This window comes from Coregonus lavaretus, assembly GCF_964263955.1.
Source record: "Coregonus lavaretus genome assembly, chromosome: 29".
Lineage (NCBI taxonomy): Eukaryota > Metazoa > Chordata > Actinopteri > Salmoniformes > Salmonidae > Coregonus > Coregonus lavaretus.
The window spans coordinates 1,612,194-1,626,110 of NC_140016.1; the positions used below are offsets into that span (position 1 = coordinate 1,612,194).

General features: G+C 42.2%; 1 protein-coding gene across 1 annotated transcript in view; it reads left to right on the forward strand.

The window, feature by feature from the left end:
- The first annotated feature begins 573 nt into the window (after positions 1-573).
- Positions 574-13,917, forward strand: part of LOC311105281 (neuroblast differentiation-associated protein AHNAK-like) — a 45,453-nt gene continuing 32,109 nt past the window's right edge. The window contains exon 1 of the mRNA XM_084147373.1: positions 574-869. The gene's annotated coding sequence lies outside the window, so the exon portion shown is untranslated. The remainder of the gene's footprint in view (positions 870-13,917) is intronic.

A 13,917-nucleotide genomic window follows, 5' to 3' on the forward strand; every position in this document is an offset into this window, starting at 1 on the left:
TCTCTACCATAAGCCGCCTTCAACGTCGTTTTAGAGAATTTGGCAGTATGTCCAACCGTCCTCACAACCACAGACCACGTGTAACTACGCCAGCCCAGGACCTCCACATCCGGCTTCTTCACCTGCGGGATCGTCTGAGACCAGCCACCCGGACAGCTGATGAAACTGAGTATTTCTTTCTTTAATAAAGCCCTTTTGTGGGGAAAATCTCATTTTGATTGGCTGGACCTGGCTCACAAGTGGGTGGGCCTATGCCCTCCCAGGCCCACCCATGGCTGCGCCCCTGCCCAGTTATGTGAAATCCATAGATTAGGGCCTAATTAATTAATTTCAATTGACTGATTTCCTTATATGAACTGTAACTCAGTAAAATCGTGAAATTGTTGCATATTGTGTTTATATTTTTGTTCAGTATAATTAGATTGTCCAGGGTTTTGTATACTATGTTATGTCTACCCCTGAGTCCAGGTTGCATTGGATGGGCAGAGACAGAAAGGGAGACTACGGCCACTCCCTTCTACACCTCCCTCATTTTATCCAGACCAGTAGCTCTACCCTTTCGCATGTCCAACCATTCTCCGTCGTCCGGAGTAACAGCCACGCACACTAGAAAAAAGGTAAAACGCACTTTCAGAAAGGGAGAGAGTGAGAAGGGAGGGGATAGAGGAAAAACGCCCTGGACACCGAGGGAGACTCGGGTTGATAGAGAAAGAAAAGTATTTTAGAAGAGAGAAATAACTTTTGATTGGGAAGAAGAAGAAGAAGAAGAAGTGCTTTTATCGACTGCTGGGACGGAGGAGGAGAAGAGAACACTGCCAAAGATGCTCAAGCTGCTGTGTTGAAGTTGTTGCAGCTCAGACTGCTCATAGGTAAAACAACCATTTACTTCTGTCATCACAATTCTGATTTAGATTATTTTTTAACAGTTTGTAATGGTGATGGTATCATATCTGGTAACCTCCCAAAGTTGTAACGCATGTTAAATGACGCGACAATCGTGCTGTTTTAAGGTTCGTTTACATAACATTTTTGAAAATAAGAATTGTAGTCTTTTCACCGCACTAACTGAGAGGAAGGGTGGTGGTCCATGGTGTTACTTTGTTTTCTCGCTCAAAGTTCTATAATTTACAACACGAGATGAAGTGGGTGTGTGTCCCCACCCACATGAACGGGGATTTGGGTCGCCTTTCTTAATTCTCTCTTACTGCGCACAAAATAAAGCTGCCTGGGGTGTATGGAGTGACGCCACTCATATAAAGGACTACATGACAGACTAACTACATTTCCCGTTTATAACGTTTTTAAATAAATAAATAAAAACATGCAGATGTATAGCCTAGTCCGGTTGTGACTTCATCTTAGCAACGTGGATACTGATCCTCTCCTATTCTAACCCTGCCCTGCACGCAGTAAAAAAAAAAAGAAAGAAAAAGTTGTACAAAGAAAACGCCCAAACATCATCATTGATGAAAAACCTGTCAAGCTAAATTATATTTGTTCGATTTGCCTCTAATCTACCAAATCGAGTATTTGTGTGAGTATGAGTAATTGTTTGTTAAGAAATGGCTATCAGTAAAGGCAGTTAGCCTACAGATTTGGGTGTAGATTCTACTTTCCTACAACTCCCTCCCTCCCTGGTTCAGGGAGGCTCACCCAGGGGAGAGAGAAAAAATAACTGCACGCATTCTGCAATCATGGACAGCAGTCTTAGAACATCTTCTAACCCATCTTCACGAAACCAACGGTTTTCAGAGTATAATATATTAACGGTTTTAATATAGTATAAAAGTATAGTGTGTGTGACGAATCAAAATGTACTTTTCCAATTTAGCTACAACTTTTTAAATCTGTTTTAACGTGTTGACATGGGTGGAGTTCTAGGGACATTCTCCTCGCTCGCAGTTTTACCTCGATTCGTTTTATCCTGGGATTCAAGCCAGGGTGGAGAGAGGGGGGAGAGAGGGAGAGGGAGGGAGAGGGAGGGGGGAGAGAGGGAGAGAGAGAGGAGGGAGAGGGGGGTTAGTGGGGGCGGGGTATGGTAATGGATTGTAGTGGTTTGGCAAGACGTACTAATTGAAACCAGGTTTGAGGAAAAGAGGGGAAAAATAATCAAGACTTCTGCAGCGCAGAGAGAAATATGTGTTTTATCGAGCTAAGAAACAAAGATACAGAATATGTTTGAATAACAGAACAGCTACGCTGTTGTAGCTTCAGGCGTGTATTAACCATGAAGAGTTACAAATAAAACGAAATAGCCACCTTGTGTGTGTGTGTGTTTCTTCATCGCAATAGACACAGATATAAATGTAGCGACTTAGATCCCCCAGACATTATGCTTTGTAAAGTTCGGTGGAAATTCACATTTGTAAAGTTCTCCCTTCCTCCTTCTGCCACACCCTGGCCGACGTTGTTCTGTGGAACAGCAAGGAAAAGAAAGCGGCTCTCCCAGAGAACACTAGCCACAGGCTGCCACCAGAGCCAACGAGCTCACGGAAATGCCTTAAAGCTGTAAACGTCTAGCATTCTCCAATTGTTCCGGTCGAAGTGATGGATAGTGAGAGCGGCTATTAGCAAAGGGCTGTATGGTCGGTCAAGTCATGCTTAAAGTGGCAATATGTAACTTGTTGGGCAACCCGACCAAATTCATATAGAAATGTGTGCTATAGATCTATCATTCAACTTGAAAGCAAGTCTAAGAACCGTAGATCTGTTGTTCTATGTGTGCTATTTCTATGCTTCCAGTTCTTAAGTTTTGTTTTTGTGTCTTTTACTTTCGGTTTTGTACAGCAGCTTCAAACAGCTGAAACAACCCAACATTTTTTTGTTATGGAAATATTTATTTCACAGCCCTTTAGATGGTACAAGCAATTTCTCAAGCAATACTTTTGCTAGAACTGTCTGGGAGTGGTCTGAGTGGGGAGGGGAAAACGGAAAATGAGCTGTTATTGGCAAAGACGTTTGGAACTCTCTTAACTAATTTCCCGCCTGGTGATGTCACTTGGCAGGCCAAAACGCTATCCCACCGAAATAGGCTGTAATTTCAGGCGGTCTTTTCAAACAGCTCTTACACCAAAAGGGCATTATCACCATTTTCACAATTTCACAGTATAATTCCAACCTCATAGTTTGGAAAGACATAAAACACAGGAAAATCACGTTTTTGACTGCATTGGACCTTTTAAATGTTTACTTTTATTTATTTATTGTGATGGTATGTAAAAGGATAGCCTATGTCTGTGTTCAGTGTTTTGAACAGTTCATTTGACTGGGTAGTACTTGTTCAAAACAGAGAATATAGTAAGTGTCAAATATTGACTGGAACAAAGTAAGCAATAACTTCAGAAAACTTCAGATTCAGAACAGAGCCTTTCTTGACAACCACTTGACATCATTATTTACTCACGTGATCTATCAATCCAGTGGACATGGAATTCATAGAACATTCATCATTGTACCACCACAGCTTTCCCTGCCAACTGTTGATAGCAGAGGAGTGGCATTCTCACTGTGCCAGTGTGAAACGGAAAGAGCCCTTACTCTTGCACACTTCCTTTGTCATTTCCTCATCACGGGCCCATTCGGGAGAGAGGGAGAGGGAGGGAGATTTTATTTTTAACACTGTCTGATTGGTCTCTGGGTGTTCTGATTGTAGATCCTTGAGACATTTAACTAATTTCAATCCCACCCTATTTTCTTTTATTTATCACATAGATTTCACAACTGGTGCACTAAAGCAGCAACAGCTGTCCATCCGTCAGAAATATAGAAGGTGAAATAAGGACTAGAAGTAGTATGTTATTGATCCCAACTTGGGAAGTTGTTGGCTAAAGCTCCAATAGTGGTTCTCCTCCCCCTCTGTGGAACTGTAAGCAGATCTAAAAATCTCTCTTGGCTTATAGACTTACACTATAAGTACACTGAACAAAAATATAAACGCAACATGTTGGTCCCATGTTTCATGTGCTAAAATAAACGATCCCAAAAGCTTATTTCTCTAATCTTCATAGACAAACATTGGCAGTAGAATGGCCTTACTGAAGAGCTCAGTGACTTTCAACGTGGCACCGTCATAGGATGCCACCTTTCCAACAAGTCAGTTCGTCAAATTTCTGCCCTGCTAGAGCTGCCCTGGTCAACTGGAAGGGCTGTTATTGTGAAGTGGAAACGTCTAGGAGCAACAACGGCTCAGCCGCGAAGTGTTTGGCCACACAAGCTCACAGAACGGGACCGCCAAGTGCTGAAGCGCACAGCTTGTAAAAATCGTCTGTCCTCGGTTGCAACACTCACTACCGAGTTCCAAACTGCCTCTGGAAGCAACGTCAGCATAAGAACTGTTCGTCGGGAGCTTCATGAAATGGGTTTCTATGGCTGAGCAGCCGCACAAAAGCCTGAGATCACCATGCATAATGCCAAGCGTCGGCTGGAATGGAGTGGACTCTGGAGCAGTGGAAACGCGTTCTCTGGAGTGATGAATCACACTTTCCCATCTGGCAGTCAAATGGACAAATCTGGATTTGGCGGATGCCAGGAGAACGCTACCTGCCAGAATGCATAGTGCCAACTGTAAAGTTTGGTGGAAGAGGAATAGTAATTTTCTGAGGCTGGTTTTCTTGGTTCTGGCTAGGCCCCTTAGTTCCAGTGAAGGGAAATCTTAACGCTACAGCATACAATTACTTTCTAGACGATTCTATGCTTCCAACTTTGTGGCAACAGTTTGGGGAAGGCCCTTTCCTGTTTCAACATGACAATGCCCCCGTGCACAAAGCGAGGTCCATACAGAAATGGTTTGTCGAGATCTGTAGCAATGTTCATGATAATAATTCTTGCAAAATACCTCTTTCAGACTGAGCGATTGTACACAGATTTCCAGAGAGAGCCACTCCCTCCCTCCCTCCCTCCCCACCCCATTCCCACCTCCCCACTCCCTCCCCATTTGCATTGAGTGTACCAAACATTAGGAACCCCTTCCTAATATTGAGTTGCACCACCTTTTGCCCTCTTAACAGCCTCAATTCGTCAGGGCATGGACTCTACAAGGTGTCGAAAGCATTCCACAGGGATGCTGGCCCATGTTGTCTCCAATGCTTCCAACAGTTGTGTCAAGTTGACTGGATGTCCTTTGGGTGGTGGACCATTCTTGATTCACACGGGAAACTGTTGAGCGTGAAAAACCTGGCAGCGTTGCAGTTCTTGACACACTCAAACCGGTGTGCCTGGCACCTACTACCATACCCCGTTCAAAGTCACTTAAATCTTTTGTCTTGCCCATTCACCTTCTGAATGTCACACATACACAATCCATATCTCAAGGCTTAAAAATCCTTCTTTAACCTGTCTCCTCTCCTTCATCTACACTGATTTGAAGTATATTTAACAGGTGACATCAATGGATTCCCCTGGTCAGTCTATGTCATGTTCCTAATGTTTTGTACACTCCGTATTTTGGTCAGTCCAAAATTGCTTTTAAATTCTGTCATGGAAATAAATGTATTTCCTGTTACCAAGTCCTTTACGGTTTCTATGCCTTTAGGTTTAGTTGGGGCGGCAGGTAGCTTAGTGGTTAAGAGCGTTGTGCCAGTAACCGAAAGGTCGCTGGTTCTAATCCCCGAGCCGACTAGGTGAAAAATCTGTCTGTGCTCTTGAGCAAGGCACTTAACCCTAATTCCTCCTGTAAGTCGCTCTGGATAAGAGCGTCTGCTAAATGACTAAAATGTAAATGTTTTCCACGTGGACCAATATTAGGGAGCGATTGGTTATTGTAGAATACGTTTCATTTGAAGTTGTTAATGTTCTTAGCTTTATCATTTTGAAAATAGATAAGTGAAACGATTTCTGGGGATGAGCATGCACATCTTCAATATGTACCCGTTGTTGCTCTTTAGTGAATTTAACTAACGATATGTCGGAAGTTAAAGCCCTGGGTGGCGAGCTGATACAATTCAAAGTCTGCAAGGTTAAAACCACCCTCAGACTTAGGAAGATGTAACACCTTCCTTTTAATTACATGAGTTTTATTTGCCCATATAAGGTCTGTTATGACCGAGTATACTTTTTTAAAAATAATATCTTCGGTGGGTTAATTGGTATTACCGAGAATGAATAAATAAATAACACTTTGGGAGCCATGCTGTTCTGAAGTGGTTTATTCTACCTGTAAGATTTATGGGAAGATTGTTCCATTTAATTAATTCTGCTTTCATATTGTTGAGTAATGGGATAAAGTTATCTTTTATATAAGCCTTGATATGTGTTGTGGTCCACTTAAAGGACTGCTGTAGATCGTGAGTTATTATTTTTCTTATTGCCATTATTTTGTTATTATATCTATTTCTATCCTGAGATTTTAGAGTATTCTGAAAATATTTTTAGCAATGGGGGCATTGAGTTTTCAATACTGATCGGGAATATCAGGAGATCATCTGCAAATAAGTTTAGTTGATATTCATGTTTACCAATTCTGAAATAAAACCGGTAGCCTATACAATGTGCAGAACGTTGCAAAAAGTCAAAAGGTTACAGGTGTGTTACACACTATCTATCAATATGTCATGTCACCTGGAAGACGTTATAACGATTCACGTCAACAACAACTATAGCATTTTCAGGTATTAAATGTTGATTTCCAAAGCGCCACGGGAAACCATCACTTTAAGATTTTAAATGGAGGTGTGAATATAGCCTGTAATTACCATGAGCCACTGGTGACATTCATACAAACAATAAACAATGTTCCTGTCACTGGGTCAGACAACAACAGTCTCTATAGAGTAAATAACACAATACTTGTATGCAGTCCTTAGCTGTTTTTGGTGTATTTCGATGAGCGTTGGAAACAAAATATAAATCATTTCAATAAAATGATTTATTCCACTTTCCAAATCCGGAGGAGGAAAACATTGAGACAATTCTGTTTGATAGCGTTGGGATAATTCAGTATTTCTATTCTCCGTAGTCTGTGTGCATCCCAAATTGTACCCTATTCCTTGTGTCCCAAATGGTACCCTATTCCCTTTATAGTGCACTACTTTTGACCAGAGCCTTATGGATCCTTAACCAAATCTTGCCACTCAATCACCAGTGTTCATTGTTTGATGATTAGTGTTCTAACGATCACCATTCAATCTATTCTTCATTGTTGTCTTCAGTCAATCAACTTTATTCACTGAATGATCCTTTCAGATTCTTTGCTCTCTAGTTGTATTCACTTTCACTGCCTCTATCAGATACAAGACTAACTCACTAGGTATTTATCAAACTGGAGAGTCTATACGGCTCCTTGGCACAATCAGGTACAGAGATCCATTCAGTGATGGTGATTTGTAGTTGCCAACCAAATGAAGAAAGAAAGAAAAGTCATTCTGTTTTGTGGCTGGACCCTGTGCTGACATGCTCTGGGTGGCAGGCAGCACACAGAGAGGCATGGGTAGAGTGAGTGGAGGTCATTTATTTGGAGTTAGTCACTGCGGGAGAGAGAGAGAGGAGAGGAAAGACTGGGCTCCGTTCCAGCTGGCCTGACAGCGCTATCAAGGAATGTGTGAGACTGGAGCCCAGGCTCAGCCCTGTAGAGCACGACACAACACCCAGCCCAGGGTGGGGCCTGCTCAGCCCTGGAGAGCACGACACAACACCCAGCCCAGGGTGGGGCCTGCTCCGCCCTGTAGAGCACGACACAACACCCAGCCCAGGGTGGGGCCTGCTCCGCCCTGTAGAGCACGACACAACACCCAGCCCAGGGTGGGGCCTGCTCCGCCCTGTAGAGCACGACACAACACCCAGGCCTGTTGCCTAGCCCGTTGGTTGCTCTCTTAGCAATCTAGCTAAGACTGAGAGGCTAGGGTGGGGTCCAGCCCTGTAGCTTGTTGCTCCAGTCTCTTAGCAAGCTATCTGCTAGCGATGATACAGGACTGGAGGCAAGGTGGGGCCCAGCCTCGTAGCACTGCACTGCACCGCACAACACCCAGCCGTTTAGCCTGTTGCCCCTTTAGCAACGGACTCCCGTGTAGCTCAGTCGGTAGAGCATGGCGCCAGGGTTGTGGATTCAATTCCCACAGGGGGACCAGTACGTAAAAAAGTATTAAAATGTATGCACTCTCTACCGTAAGTCTCTCTGGATAAGAGCGTCTGCTAAATTACTCACTACTGTAAGTCTCTCTGGATAAGAGCGTCTGCTAAATTACTCACTACATGGTATTGTGATGCATCTATTCTAGTCAGTCTAATTCCCGGGCCGGCCCATCCCCACACTCCCTTTTAGCAAGCTAGCTAGCGCTGACCACTCCTCTGTGTGCACTGCTTTGATTGTGATGGTCAAAACAGTAGTGTGGGGCCACACTGTTTCCTTTTAAACCTACCTGAGATTTGTTAAGCGGTGACCTTTTGGTGTTTTCCCCCACGCTTCTCCGAATATTTCTGCAACTGTTATTCCGGTCGCCTTGCTTTGACCAATGGTGTTAGATTTACCACATAGGTGCGGCCAATAGTAAACAGTGTTTTGAATGTGTGATGTCAATGCATGTCAAGGTTGACATGTTCCTATGTAAATAGCACCAGTGGCAAGAGCCATTTTATCTTGTCAGAAAATGTTTCCAAACAGACGACATAAAAACAACCAATGCGAATCAGATCAACCAAATCTTAACCTGAATCTGCATCATTGAATGGATTACAGACAGAACCCACGTTTGTGAAATTCTTGAGACTAACCGTCTTACCTACGAATGTTGTTGATCTCCCCCCCCCCCCTTTGTGACGGGAGGCAAATTTAATACAAAGCCTCTGATGTCTGCTAGTGTACCCTGAGTCTCTCTATGCAAACACAGCGACGACCCAACCTCGTATCGCTTGGCATTTATCACCTCTGGCCTATCTATTTCAGTACCAGGCAGAAATAACCAAACCGGCTAGCTACGCCAACAATAAAGCAGTGGGATAGGAAGAGGTTTTAGCTTGGTGGTGGTGTGATGAAATACTTTTAATGAGGGTTTGAAAAGAGAGAAACACTTGTTGGATCCGTTACCGGATCCGTTACCGGACCCTTGTTTACTCCTAGCTCACCGGTGGCTATCGCTATAGACGACAACATGTAGCTATGACATGTCTGGTTTCTGCTCTCCTGCAACTTCCAACAGGTAAGCGGGTAGCTTTAGTGGTTAAGAGCGTTGTGCCAGTAACCGAAAGGTCGCTGGTTCTAATCCCCGAGCCGACTAGGTAAAAAAAAATCTGTCTGTGCCCTTGAGCAAGGCACTTAACCCTAATTTGCGCCTGTAAGTCGCTCTGGATAAGAGCGTCTGCTAAATGAGTAAAAATGTAAGCACAAACTGAACACAGGAGTGATACATAACTATGAATCTAGCTAAGATCTAGTTTGTTAACACAATGCAAATATAACTGTGTTTGCAGTTGATCCTCAAACTAGTTCATCCTGTTTTAAGTAATCAATCAAAGTCCTGTAAAGCTTTTCATCTTTTTACGCTTTACTATAACTTTGACTTTGAGTTCTGTTTTTCAACTGCCACTGAAGGAGTGGACAGAGTCTGTTATTTTGAACGGTTCAACTGTGTACCACAACGGGAGGAGGCAGCAGACTAATGACAGTTGTTCAAAAAACATAACTTGTCTTTAAAGAATTTGTCTGTGGGGCAGGTCCATGCCTGTCTGTGAGGAATCCGGTCCGCCGTTTGCTGTTTCTGTTTCCTGCTCAAGTGGAAAGACTCTTATTTGTTTCACAGTACCCAGTGATCTTCAAACGTAGACAGGAATTGTGAACTAAGCTGGATAGAAAAGCACTTGACATACAACGTTCAGCTTTTACTGTCTAGACAAATGGCAATGTTTAATCGGAAAATAAATATATCAATACCAAAGCAGTTGGCTGGCATATGCTCATACAATTATATCTTGAAAATATTGATGTCTCAAAGCTTAAAGGCTCTACTGAAAATGACCATTGTCATTCAGGAAATCAGAATCCTCCAGATACTTTACAGAGTCATAAATCTTAAATCAGATATTTCTTCATCTTCAGGCATGTGCTAGTACAGTGAGTTCTAAAAGTATTGGGACACTAAGCAGGTTTCCATTCAACATTTTTATGTGTGTAAAGTACATGTCGGATAAAGAAATGTCATGACAGGCCTGATGGAAGCAGAACATTTTCCAGTAAACTTTCCAAATGTCGACAAAACAAAATACGCCAGACAAGGTGGGATCTTTTTTGTGTCGGTAAAATTAATCATACGAGAAATGTCGGTGGAAACGCTTTTGTGCACAAACATTGATATAATAACCATCATATCGAACTAAACTTTGAGTCATGCGATTTACATGTTGTGTGGTCCTCCCACTACGACTCGGGAAAGCATGCAGTTTATTAGGCTACAGATTAAATAAGTTACGATGAACTTCACAGGGTGGTGAAAGGGCCCGGTGGTGAGCTTGATGCTCCTTTCCAATAAATATCGAGGGTGTTATTCTGGTGACGTGATGATCGACGCTTGGCTGCCTTCTGACAAATAAAAAATAATCTGGCTCTTTTGTCCATAATAATCTCATCATGTAGGCTATACGTGTGCGCTAGCCAACTGTGCCAATACCAGAGAAGGCACACTCGCTATATAACGCAACATTCTACAATCAGGAGAGTTGAAAATGTGATGGAAACTCATTTAACTTGTGTTGTTTAGTCGGTATACATGGGAATTTAACAACAAGGTATTTTTATGTGCACTGCGTCATCACACCTTTTATCTGCAACAAGTGGGAAAATGTGCATATTGTTTTTATGCACATTTTATCATATTTGCATGAAAATCTGTCACCGATTGGATGGAAACCTAGCTAGTGAATTTGTGTTTTTTTGTTGTTGCACTTTTGATTTGAAATGATACAATGACTATGAGCTTTCATTTGAGGCTATTTTCATCCATATCAGATGAACAGTTTAGAAATTACAGTACATAGTTCCCCCCCATTTTAGGGAACCAAAAGTATTGGGACAAATTCACTTATGTGTATTAAAGTAGTCAAAAGTTTAGTATTTGGTCCCATATTCCTAGCAAACAATGATTACATCAAGCTTGTGACTCTACAAACTTGTTGGAAGAATTTTGCTGTTTGTTTTGGTTGTGTTTCAGATTATTTTGTGCCCAATAGAAATGAATGGTAAATAATATATTGTGTCATTTTGGAGTCACTTTTATTGTAAATAAGAATAGCATATGTTTTCTAAACACTTCTAAATTAATGTGGATGCTACCATGGTTACGGATAGTCCTGAATGAATCTTGAATAATGATGAGTGAGACACAAAAAATGCTAACCTCTCACCATTACAATAGCGGGAGGTTCGTATGTGTGGAGTACAGAGATGAGGTAGTCATTCAAAAATCATGTTAAACACTATTATTGCACACAGAGTGAGTCCATGCAACATATTATGTGACTTGTTAATCACATCTTTACTCCTGAACTTTTATTTAGGCTTGCCATAACAAAGGGGTTGAATACTTATTGACACAAGACATTTCAGCTTTTCATTTTTAATTAATTTGTATACATTTCGGAAAACATAAATCCCACTTTGACATTATGGGGTGTTGTGTGTATGCCAGTGACCCCCCCCCCCAAAAAAAATCTAAATTTAATCCATTTTAAATTCAGGCTGTAACACAACAAAATGTGGAAAAAGTCAAGGGGTGTGAATACTTTCTGACCTCAAGGCTAGTCACTAGTTGTTTCTAAAATCTTAATAGACCTGAACTGAAAGTGAATCTTGGCTAAATGTATTATCAGACATGCAGACATCAGAACTAGGCCTACGGCAGACAGCAGCTGGGTATGTGAGGTCTGTTTACAAGCCAAGGTGTTGCCTCCCCAGGGGGGAAAAAATAAGTAAAGGGCCAATACCTCATGACTGTTTTGTTTGAGACTGTTTTGCTGACATTTTGATAGTCCAGCAATGTGTTTAAATTGTGGTTTGAACATACTAGTTTTGCGTTGAGTTGGGAAACTGAAATGACCCAGCTGCCTGCAGTGCTTCTTGTTGTGTTGAGTGATCTGTGGTGCATATTTAAAAATGGTATTGCTGCCTGCTATGGTGTGGTCTGCCATATAAAATGCACATTACCCGCTGGGCACAGATGTCAGTTCAACGTCTAGTTTTGATTTACACTACCGTTCAAAAGTTTGGGGTCACTTAGAAATGTCCTTGTTTTCCATGAAAACTTACAGGAAATGTAGTCATTGACAAGGTTAGAAATAATGATTTTTAATATAAATAATAATTGTGTCCTTCAAACTTTGCTTTCGTCTAAGAATCCCCCATTTGCAGCAATTACAGCATTGCAGACCTTTGGCATTGTTGAGGTAATCTGAAGGGATTTCACCCCATGCTTCCTGAAGCACCTCCCACAAGTTGGATTGGCTTGATGGGCACTTCTTACGTACCATACGGTCAAGCTGCTCCCACAACAGCTCAATAGGGTTGAGATCTGGTGACTGTGCTGGCCACTCCATTATAGACAGAATACCAGCCGACTGCTTCTTCCCTAAATAGTTATTGCATACTTTGGAGCTGTGCTTTGGGTCATTGTCCTGTTATAGGAGGAAATTGGCTCCAATCAAGCGCCGTCCACAGGGTATGGCATGGCGTTGCAAAATGGAGTGATAGCCTTCCTTGTCAAGATCCCTTTTACCCTGTACGAATCTCCCACTTTACCACCACCAAAGCACCCCCAGACCATCACATTGCCTCCACCATGCTTGACAGATGGCATCAAGCACTCCTCCAGCATCTTTTCATTTGGTCTGCGTCTCACAAATGTTCTTCTTTGTGATCCGAACACCTCAAACTTCGATTCGTCTGTCCATAACACTTTTTTTTCCCCAATCTTCCTCTGTCCAGTGTCTGTGTTCTTTTGCCCATCTTAATCTTTTATTTTTATTGGCCAGTCCGAGATATGGCTTTTTCTTTGCAACTCTGCCTAGAAGGTCAGCATCCCGGAGTCGCCTCTTCACTGTTGACGTCGAGACTGGTGTTTTGCGGGTACTATTTAATGAAGCTGCCAGTTGAGGACCTGTGAGGCGTCTGTTTCTCAAACTAGACACTAATGTATTTGTCCTCCTGCTCAGTTGTGCACCGGGGCCTCCCACTCCTCTTTCTATTCTGGTTAGAGCCAGTTTGCGCTGTTCTGTGAAGGGAGTAGTACACAGCGTTTCATGGCAATTTCTCTCATGGAATAGCCTTCATTTCTCAGAACAAGAATAGACTGACGAGTTTCAGAAGAAAGTTCTTTGTTTCTGGCCATTTTGATTCTGTAATCGAACCCACAATTGCTGATGCTCCAGATACTCAACTAGTCTCAAGAATGCCCGTTTTATTGCTTCTTTAATCAGCACAACAGTTTTCAGCTGTGCTAACATGATTGCAAAAGGGTTTTCTAATGATCAATTAGCCTTTTTTAAATGATAAACTTGGGCGGCAGGTAGCTTAGTGGGTAAGAGCGTTGTGCCCGTAACCGAAAGGTCGCTGGTTCTAATCCCCGAGCCGACTAGGTGAAAAATCTGTCGATGTGCCCTTAAGCAAGGCACTTAACCCTAATTGCTCCTGTAAGTCGCTCTGGATAAGAGCATCTGCTAAATGACTAAAATGTAAATGGAATTAGCAAACTCAACGTGCCATTGGAACACAGGACTGATGGTTGCTGATAATGGGTCTCTGTACGCCTATGTAGATATTCCATAAAAAAATCAGCCGTTTCCAGCTACAATAGCCATTAACAATGTCTACACTGTATTTCTGATCAATTTTATGTTCTTTTAAATGGACAAAGAAAATTGCTTTTCTTTCGAAAACAAGGACATTTCTAAGTGAGCCCAAACTTTTGAACGGTAGTGTACATTTGGTTGAGTTGTCCACCA